Source organism: Macrosteles quadrilineatus, unplaced genomic scaffold (genome assembly GCF_028750875.1).
Source record: "Macrosteles quadrilineatus isolate MER2022 unplaced genomic scaffold, UCM_ALF_1.0 Scaffold_1__1_contigs__length_201487025, whole genome shotgun sequence".
NCBI classification, from domain to species: Eukaryota; Metazoa; Arthropoda; class Insecta; order Hemiptera; family Cicadellidae; genus Macrosteles; species Macrosteles quadrilineatus.
Window position 1 is genome coordinate 92,698,865 of NW_026542594.1, and position 12,163 is coordinate 92,711,027.

A 12,163-nucleotide genomic window follows, 5' to 3' on the forward strand; every position below is an offset into this window, starting at 1 on the left:
CTCTTGATACTCATGATACTCATGATACTCATGATACTCTTGATACTCATGATACTCTTGATACTAATGATACTCCTTGTTGCGTACTAGTTCATCACTTTTCCATATTTTCATTCAAAATTGATTTCAATATATTATAATTTTATTTTTTCTTTGTTCTGAATACAATTTCCTATTTTTCTTTCCCATCCCAATTTCTTGACAGCTGAAAGTTATTTAATTTAATGTTTATTTACATCATATTTTTGATTATTATAAAAAAAAAACATTGTATTTCTATCTTCAGTACAATCACCACACATAATTTTTGTTCTCAATTTTATTTTAAAAAAACTACATACATTTGTCTGGGATTCAAGCTAAATATTCATTTTAACTTGTAAAACTACTTTATACAATTCTTATCATGAACATAACTAAATCTGCATGAATGAAAAGACATTTTAAGTGATACCTATTATCAACCAGCAAGACATGAACTTGGACTTAATCACTCAAGAAGCCAGTTATGAATCTACCAAGGCTATTTGTGACATCAGTCAAATTGTGAATGATTGACATTCTGAGGTGCCTCGGTGAGTTTCAATATTAAGTTTAATGCAATTTCACTATTTACTCTCAAACCTGAACATTGTACATTAAATTGGAACTTTTCTTGTTACTTATTTCTTTAATATAATTGATTTGATGTAAAATATTTAGTTGACAAATCCCAACAATATCATTTTTGAATAGTTTCACTTCTTTGCCTAATTTAGGCTGGTCCTTCGATTTATTTCCGTTATTATTTTTCTTATCTTCAACTACCTTTCCCCCACAAATTCTTGGTCCAAATCGAGCAGGATTATTTTGTTATCAGCCCTGTGGCCTTATAGTCTATTATCGAAACATCCATCTTACTTCTCATTCCTTCTGTCCCTACGTGTCTGACTGTACGTAACACGCCCATTGCAATATGCCCGGCAACAGATCAACAGATTTCAAGTCTGAAACTTACATACGTCTCACCAACTTGACAAAGGCTAGATTCTCTCATCTTTTAGAGATTATTAACAATTATGACACACCTATTACCAAATCGGACTTAAGAAAATTGACCAATTACCGCAATGAAATTCAAAGAAAATATGACGATTTTCTTTGCAATTTGGAACGTGTGGTTCAAGTTCAGGATGAGGGGAACATTACTGAGGAGCGTTTGGTAGCTGATCAAAACAGTGTATCAGACTTGTTCATAGAGTTGACCTCTTCTATTGATGATATGTTGTCATCTGGCGATGAACAACTTAGCCTACCTGGTTCGAACGCTGAATTAACTATACAGCATCAGTCATGTTCAGCGCGACTACCAAAACTTGAACTTCCTAAATTTAGTGGGAACTTCGCTGATTGGTCAAACTTCATCAATGTCTTCAATACGACAATTCACAAAAACGACACGTTAAACAAAGTAACTAAGTTTCAATACTTATTAAGTGTTTTGTCATCAGAACCATTGAACCTGATTAAAAACCTTTCACTTACTGAGGCTAACTATGACATTGCCTACGAAATGGTTTTCAAACGTTACCAAAATGACAGACGCTTACGCCTACTTCATCTCAATATTATTCTTGACTTACCAGACATTTCTAGTCGCAATGTTTCTGGAATTCGCACGTTTGTTAACAGCTACAATGAACATATTCAGGCGTTAACTGCAATCGATTGTGACATCAGCAATTCCAACCATTTATTGACGGCGTTGCTACTTCGGAAACTTGATGTGGATTTACGCAAACGTCTTGAAACATTCCGTGACAACAGACAGGCTACAGCTCACACATTGCCCTCTGCAGAAGAAATACTTGAATTTCTCACGTCCGAATGTGATCGGCATGAGGATGCAGTTGCTACCACATCGTGTTTTAAAGAATCACGTATCTCTCATGTTCCGGAAAAACAGGTTAACACACGTAAATTTATAACAAGTCCAATATTCAACTCAAAACCTAAAACTCAACAAGTTACGTTGCTGTGTGCTGGATGTGATGGCACTGATCATAAAACTTACAACTGTGCCAAATTCTTAAAACTATCACCACAAGACAGATTCCAGGCAGTAAAATCACATCACCATTGTATTTCTTGCTTAGGAAATCACAGTTCTCAAACATGTCAGTCTCAGTCAGTTTGTAAACATTGTAGTAAACGTCACAACACCTTATTGCACTTTCCAACTGAAGAACTGACATTCACAAATAAAGTTGGACAATCCAATTCACACAAACGAAATGAGCAGTTTCGTCCATCCAATCTTAATACAGATGCACAAAATCCAATCACCTTGCATGTCCGTAATCCTCGAACCACCGTTTCACAAACAGCAATGGTCTTATTGGGAACTTTATTAATTAACATACGTAGTTCCAGTGGACAGGTTCAAACATTTCGTGCGCTTATTGATACAGGAAGCATGGCGTCTCTTATTTCTGAACGTGCTGTTCATTTACTAAATACTCCTCGAAGCAGATGTTTTACTCAAATTGTAGGCATCAGTCAGCAAAGTACAAAAACAAAGGGGCAAATAACAGCACGCATTGAAACTTTATCGGGAATTACACTACAGCCGAACCATTCATTTGTTATACTTGATAAGCGGGAAACGGACTTTCGGCCTGCGCTGCCCCTGAATCGGACTGGGCTGTCCCAATTATGTGTTGTAAAGGGTAGGTTTCTCGGGAGCAGGTACCTGACCTCAGCTTGCACTTTACCCATTAAATCCCAGGAATCTCCCGGAAATACTTATGAGGTGGTGGACAGGGTCGTCGACACAAGAAGCAGGGCAAATAACATTGGAGCCAAAGCTTCTAGGAAATACATTACTATTGTATTAGAATATTGCTGTAATCTTTGGCATTAACGACTCAGGAAGTGATGGTGTCTACGGGTGGTGGATATCCGCCCCAAATAAACCTAGTTTTGTTCAAAATTTTAGATTCAAAAATACGCAAATTCCTACTACATATAATAAATCTTTTATGCTTCTTTTAATACTGTATATGATAGTGATTTTTAGTACTGTATTATGACAAATTTAAATGTAAAATACTTGCAGTAATTTTAACTTGAATTCTTTATTTCGTAGACCGCGAACGCTAAATATGTAACAGATGTTCGTGTACAGTAGTAAAGCAATAAAAAATAGTGCATTTCATCACTAGAGGGTACCTATTTAACAATACTGTATTACGAAACATTTAAATGTAAAATACTTGTAGTAATTTGAACTTGAATTCTTTATTTCGTTGGCCGCGAACATTAAATATAAAAGTAACAGATGTTCGTGTACAGTAGTAAAACAATACAAAATAGTGCATGTCATCACTAGAGGGTGTCTATTTAACTGTAGGCTACTGTATTACGAAACATTTAAATGCAAAATACTTGTAGTAATTTTAACTTGAATTCTTTATTTCGTAGGCCGCGTACGCTAAATGTTGGCCGTAAAAGTTTAATTTTGATACTTACTTGTTCTATGTTATTTCGAATACGCGAAGTTTGCGTACAGCGAAATTTGCGTACAACTGGAATTTAGCGAAGACTGCGTACAACCCGCCAGGTTGATGTTTGACGAGGGTGATACAAGACCTGACCCTTGAGGCAGTGGAATTTGATAGGCGAAGTTTGCGTACACCTCCAAGAATCACGCCTTGGTGTTGACTATAAACATTTGACTTAAGTAACAGATCAGTTCCTGCCGATTACATAAAACTGATACAAAAGAAAGTATTGGGCTTTGAAATTACTATGTAGATTAATAAATATGTGTAGATGTAACAGCCGCTCATACATTACCAGACAGATTTGACTTTAAGCCAAATTCAAGACTAAAAATTTACCAAGCGGCCTTTCGGCCTTGTTGGTTTTATTCCTATATGCTGTTATTAAAATGTACATTTTTAGTGGCCACTATTTACATAAAAAGTTGGTAATGTACAATATTTTACAGTTTTTTAATTAAAATTATTTACATCGCTCAATTCTGTTAGGTTTGTGGGTTTTAGTAACCATCCAACGCTGAATACAACGTCACAATCCTTTGTTAAATATGTTTAACTGTAAAAGTAATAGTAACATAAATAATATTTTTAATACATACAAATGTAGTTTTCAATCAATGTTACTTCAGATAATAACTTTGAACTACCATTAAACATTATTAGTTAGGAGGTACTTTATTTTGGGTATGTTATGATTTCTGGTCACTATCTATATGCTGGACAAGAGAATCGAAAGAATATCCAAACAATACCAAGACACTGGAGACATAGCTTCAAGTTTGAAAGCGATCCACAAATTGAGTTACTATATTTGACTATGTACAAGTGTGTTAAACCTAGCATAACTGACGAATGTAAATAATTTTAATTTAGAAACTGTATTAGTGTACATTACTAATAACTTTGATTGAAATAGTAGCCACTAAGTCTGTACATAATCAGAACTGGAAATAGGAATAAAACCGTTAAGGCCGAAAGACAACTTTATACAATTCCAGATAGATGTGGCCTAAGACAAACCTGTCTAGTAATGTATGAGTGGCTGTTACATCTACACATATTTATTAATCTACATAGTAATTTCAAAGCTCGATACTTTCTTTTGTATCAGTTTTATGTAATCGGCAAGAACTGATCTGTTACTTAGGTCAAATGTTTATAGTCAACACCAAGGCGTGGTTCGTGGTGGTGTACGCAAACTTCGCCTATCAAATTCCACTGCCTCAAGGGTCAGGTCTTGTATCACCCTCGTCAAACATCAACCTGGTGGGTTGTACGCAGTCTTCGCTAAAGTCCAGCTGTACGCAAATTTCGCTGTACGCAAACTTCGCGACACCGTTATTTCACCTAATAACAACAGTACATTTAATTCCATTCAACAGATTTTTTGTTGGAAATGTGCAATGTTGAATTATGTGTTCCAATTATTAGATTGCAAATTACATTAATTGTTGAATGAAATGCACAGGAGCATTTAATTTCATCCAACTGAATTTTTGTTGGAAATGCGTAAGATTTTAACAGATTCAAACACCATTTCCTAGTATTGTGTTAATTTTGTAAATTAACAGTGAAATTTGTCTTTCATTCAAACAGTCTTTCATTGCTTTAGGTTATAGTTTAACATTGTGCATTTTCCATTACTCTATTTAGCTTTTATCTTTGTATATATTTGTTATGTGTGTATTATAAAAAAAAAATATATCTAAAACAACTAACTTTTAGTCTTCTTACCAAAACGTATGACAGGTAGTTTGTATTTGTAAATTAACAGTGAAATTAATTTGTCTTTCATTCAAACAGCCTTTCATTGCTTTAGGTTATAGTTTAACATTTTGAATTTTCCATTGATGTATTTAGCTTTTATGTTTGTATATATTTGTTATGTGTGTATTATAAAAAAACTGTATTTAAAACAACTAACTATTTGTCTTCTTACCAAAACGTATGACAGGTAGTTTGTATTTGTGTGTTAAATTATTTCCTTAAAGTATGTAATTTCGTATTTTATGTTGAATTAACTTTTTTCTGATTTTGTATATAACAAACTGTAAATTCCTTTTACTGATTGTAAATATTTCTACATTACTAGAAGCCTTTTTGTAGTAATTGTTAATTTAAACACTGCAGTTGCAAGTTTAATTTTAATATTTTGCTGTACCAATACACCAGACTGTTAATTAATATATAGGATTATATTTTAAACGCATTTTTATAACATACTTGTCTCTTGTTACATTGGTTTAGTTTTTAATTTCGTATTTTATACTTAGTGTTTATCTGATTTTTACATAACAAATTGTAATTTACTTTCACTTTGCATTTGCTTGTAAATAGGGCACTACCAGAAGTTTTTTTAAGTAAACATTATTTTAACACTGCAGTTTTTTTGTACCTTACACCAGACTGTCATTTAATTAAAGTAGGCCTATCATTATTTTTATACTACGTCTCTTGTTTAAATTATCTGAATGAATGTACTACGAATGTACATTCAGCTGTTAAACTACAATTCACACTTTAAACTGAAATTGTTGTATGGATAATATTGTTGTACTATTGAGTGGATGGACTCTTATGTAAACATGCCTTGAAATCATAATAAGTGAGACTAATTCGTCAACGTTTAGGCTATAATTTAAGAAAGCTAAAGCGACAATAGGCGGACGGTGGCCCACCTTCTGCAGTAGCCTATCTATAAAAGCTATAATGTATATATAACACTATAATATCTATAACTTATATGATGGTCAATTTATACATACCGACTGTTTTGGTATCTTGAACTTTTTGAGGTGACACATATGTCATCTAATTGTCGTTAAAATTGGTTAAAAACTGTTTAAATATAAATTTTTTAGCACGGCGTTTGTAACTAAACCAGCCCAAACTTAGATTTAAATCCATCTAATACCTGCTCTGGAGTGCTCTGGGACTCAGGTCCTTCTTGGAAGTACCTAATCCTATTCGTAGTTTTTGCCCAGCTTGCAGTTTCAAACACCCCATATCACCCCTTCCCTACTTCCCTCTTACCCACAAAACATTTTAAATTAACCTATAGGGAATCTTTCGGGGGCAACAGACTCAGAGCTACCCACGTTCCCTATTGTTTGTTGCGGAGGGTAAGTTTCTCATAATCACCCCAGGCCGAAAGTCCTACACTCTTGATAAGCTTACACTGAACATTCCTCGTTGTCCAGTAGCTCCAGAGGTGGTTTCACGCTTGAAACATGAACAATTAGCAGATCCTAATTTTCATCTTCCTAACCGCATTGATGTCATTTTAGGAGCATCTTTGGTACCTCATTTATTCACAGGTCCTGTTACATCACTCGGCAGCACATTGCCATCAATAATTAATACTCCATGTGGTAACATAATTATTGGTACTACTCCATGTACACCTGATACATTGCAATCATGCACATCTCAATCGAGTACTTTAAATATTTGTTTGCATACTACAAGTTTAAATGATATACACGATTCCATTCAAAGATTTTGGCTCTTAGAAGAAATCCCAAATCACAAACAACAATCCCAAGAAGATATTCATTGTGAAAGGTTATTCGCAGACACTCATACCAGAGACGAACTCGGTAGATACATTGTACGATTACCGTTTAAAGGCTCATCCAAAATGTTAGGTTCGTCCATTGATGCAGCTAAGCAACGTTTAATTGCAATGGAACGTAAGTTTTCACGTAACGAACGTTTTTCTATGCTGTATAAGGATTTTATGCATGAATACTTATCTCTTGATCATATGTCTCTCATAGATGTATCGTCATTAACTCCGCAACATTATTATTTACCTCATCACGGGGTGTTAAAAGAATCTAGTTCAACAACTAAGCTTCGCACTGTATTTGATGCAAGTTGCAAAACTGATTCTGGCCATTCACTCAATGACTTGTTACTGACTGGTCCAGCATTGCAACCTAACATAGCTGACATTCTGACTCAGTTCAGAAGACATCGTATTGTCATGTGCTCAGACATCAAACAAATGTATCGCCAAATTGTGATTCATCCTTCGGATCGTAACTATCAGCTGATTCTATGGCGCGATTCACCAAATAAGCCTATGCAAACATATCAACTTAACACTGTTACATATGGTATGAATTGTTCTCCATATCTAGCTATTAGAACCTTGCACCAGCTAGCTACTAATGAAGGTCACAAGTACCCTCAAGCAGCCTATGCAATAAAACACCATACATATATGGATGATATTATTACTGGCTCAGACACTTTGGAAGAGGCCATACAACTTAAGACTCAACTTACTCAGTTATTGCAATGTGGTCAATTCGAACTTCGCAAGTGGATGTCAAACTCAGAACAGTTGCTTCAAGATCTTCCTGAGTCACATCGCGAAACTCCAAAATTTGTGTCTGAATCCTCCTGTCCTCAATTTACTGTATTAGGTCTCCAATGGTCACCTACGTTGGACGTTTTCACTTACGTTACCACTAATCTAGATTCTAACGCAAATCTTACAAAACGACATGTTCTTAGCGCAATCGCTAAAATCTATGACCCGTGTGGATTCTTAACTCCATGCATCATGATAGCCAAGTGTATTATGCAACAAATCTGGATTCTTGGAATCAGTTGGGATAGCATTTTACCTGATTCTATTATCGATCAGTGGAAACGATTCTCTGATGATACTCAATATTTATCAAACATCACCATACCACGTTCTTTAAATCTGCATTATTTAAAATGCATTGAGCTTCATGGTTTTGCGGACGCCTCAGAAACAGGATTTGCTTGTTTAATTTATTTCAGATGTGTCCATCTTGATGATTCAGTCACCATAAACTTCGTTATGGCAAAAGGTCGTGTCGCTCCATTACGTTCCACGACAATACCTCGTTTAGAGTTATGTGCAGCTCATTTGCTGTCAAAGTTGACATCTCATTGCACATCATTGTTTCCCAACATGTTTAATACAAACAACATCTTCTTGTGGTCTGATTCCACAATTGTCTTAACCTGGATCAAAACCCCAGCTTACCAACTTAAAACTTTTGTCGCCAATCGAGTTGCCGCAATTCAAGAATCGCACTCCACTGAAGTGTGGCATCACGTTAACACTAATGACAATCCTGCTGACTGTGGTTCTCGTGGTTTACGAGTCAAACAGCTGCTAGAAAATCATATGTGGTGGTCAGGGCTTTCACGTCCATCAACAGATTGGCCAAAGCAAGAGCATCCAAAACCTGACTTTAATTCTGAAGTTTCGTCCGAATTAAAACCAACACCGTTGCCTGTGTTTGTAACTACAGGTGTCACTGAATGGCAACCACTGAAATTTTATTCATCGTGGACAAAACTCGTGCGTATAATTGCAATTGTTTTACGATTCAAACACAACTGTTTGAATAAACAGAATCGTATCATAGGTTTCATCACAACTGACGAATTGCGCACATCTACATTAAAGATCTTTCACAGAGTCCAATCAGAAGTCTTCGCCACTGAAAAACAGGAACTTCAAGCTAACCACTGTCCTAACAAACTTAAACCACTCCATCCGTTCATTGATGACAATGACATTATTAGTGTCGGAGGGCGTCTTCAGAATTCTGAACTTCCATACCAGTCAAAACATCCGATATTATTACCTAAATCTCACCACATCACAAATATTTACATATACTACTGGCACATTACCTACTTGCATGCCGGTCCTTTATTTATCCAATCCATCTCATCTCGTTGTGTATGGATCTTAAACGCACGAAACATTATTCGAAAACGGATCCACAACTGTGTCACATGTTTCCGACACAAACCAACAAACACCATTCCATTGATAGCGTCTTTACCGAAACCCAGAGTCACACCATCTAAACCATTCTTGCATACTGGAACTGATTTCATGGGACCATTTGATACCAAAATAGCTAACATGAGATTTCTTAAAATTACCAAAACCTATGTCTGTTTGTTCATCTGTATGACTACTAAAGCAGTGCATCTAGAACTTGTAACTGACTTGACAACAGAAGCATTCATCGCAGCGCTCACTAGATTTATTAGTCGTCGAGGAATTTGTTCTCACATCTACTGTGACTGTGGCACCAATTTCAAGGGTGCTGCTAATGAATTAAACCGTATCACACAGCACACCATCGCTTCTTCAGATGCACGTGATAAATTACAAAGCCACTTTGCTCCATCAGACATCAGGTTTCATTTCAATCCTCCTTGTGCCCCTAATTTCGGTGGCCTATGGGAAAGAACAGTTCAAAGCGTTAAACGACACCTAGTTAGAGTTATTGATAAAACCATCCTCACACTTCCTGAAATGATGACATTATTAACGCAGATTGAGGCAATTCTTAATTCAAGACCTCTTACACCTCTCTCGACCGATCCTCAAGAACTAGATGTACTTACTCCAGGACATTTCTTGACAGGTGCACCATTAGTTTCCATCCCTGAACCACGTCTACTCGATGTGTCACCCAATCGACTTTCACGTTGGCAACAAGTGCAACAATTTTCACAACATCTATGGAAACGATGGAGCCTAGAATATTTGCATCATCTCCAGCAACGTCACAAGTGGACAAAATCGACTGCAAACATCAAGATTGGTGATCTAGTTCTCCTGAAAACCTCAACTCTACCATGCCATTGGCCAACCGGCCGTATCAGTGAATTACTTCCTGGGAAAGACAACATTGTCCGTGTGGTAAAAGTCAAGACCACTGATGGAGAATACATTCGCCCAGTGTCCCAAGTCTATCCAATGCCAATGAGTGACACCAACTTTGGTTGAACCAGACGTTCAACGGTGGCCGGCGTTGTTGCGTACTAGTTCATCACTTTTCCATATTTTCATTCAAAATTGATTTCAATATATTATAATTTTATTTTTTCTTTGTTCTGAATACAATTTCCTATTTTTCTTTCCCATCCCAATTTCTTGACAGCTGAAAGTTATTTAATTTAATGTTTATTTACATCATATTTTTGATTATTATAAAAAAAAAACATTGTATTTCTATCTTCAGTACAATCACCACACATAATTTTTGTTCTCAATTTTATTTTAAAAAACTACATACATTTGTCTGGGATTCAAGCTAAATATTCATTTTAACTTGTAAAACTACTTTATACAATTCTTATCATGAACATAACTAAATCTGCATGAATGAAAAGACATTTTAAGTGATACCTATTATCAACCAGCAAGACATGAACTTGGACTTAATCACTCAAGAAGCCAGTTATGAATCTACCAAGGCTATTTGTGACATCAGTCAAATTGTGAATGATTGACATTCTGAGGTGCCTCGGTGAGTTTCAATATTAAGTTTAATGCAATTTCACTATTTACTCTCAAACCTGAACATTGTACATCAAATTGGAACTTTTCTTGTTACTTATTTCTTTAATATAATTGATTTGATGTAAAATATTTAGTTGACAAATCCCAACAATATCATTTTTGAATAGTTTCACTTCTTTGCCTAATTTAGGCTGGTCCTTCGATTTATTTCCGTTATTATTTTTCTTATCTTCAACTACCTTTCCCCCACACTCCTGATACTCATGATACTCATGATACTTTTGATACTCTTGATACTCATGATACTTTTGATACTCTTGATACTCATGATACTCATGATACTCTTGATACTCATGATACTCTTGATCCTCTTGATACTCTTGATACTCATGATACTCATGATACTCATGATACTCTTGATACTCATGATACTCTTGATACTAATGATACTTCTGATACTCATGATACTCATGATACTTTTGATACTCTTGATACTCATGATACTTTTGATACTCTTGATACTCTTGATACTCCTGATACTCGTGATACTTTTGATACTCTTGATACTCATGAAACTCTTGATACTCTTGATACTCATGATACTCCTGATACTCTTGATACTCATGATACTCTTGATACTCTCGATACTCATGATACTCATGATACTCATGATACTAATGATACTCTTGATACTCTTGATACTCCTAATACTCTTGATACTTATGATACTCTTGATACTCTCGATACTCATGATACTCTCGATACTCTCGATACTCATGATACACATGATACTCATGATACACTTGATACTCTTGATACTCATGATACTAATGATACTCTTGATACTCATGATACTCATGATACTCTTGATACTCATAATACTAATGATACTCATGATACTTTTGATACTCATGATACTCTTGATACTCATGATACTCATGATACTCTTGATACTCATGATAATAATGATACTCATGATACTCTTGATACGTTTGATACTCATGATACTCTTGATCCTCTTGATACTCTTGATACTCATGATACTCATGATACTCTTGATCCTTTTGATACTCATGATACTCATGATACTCTTAATACTCATGATACTCATGATACTCATGATACTCCTGATACTCTTGATACTAATGATACTCCTGATACTCTTGATACTCATGATACTTTTGATACTCTTGATACTCATGATACTTTTGATACTCTTGATACTCATGATACTCATAATACTCTTGATACTCATGATACTCATGATACTCATGATACTCTTGATACTCATGATACTCTTGAT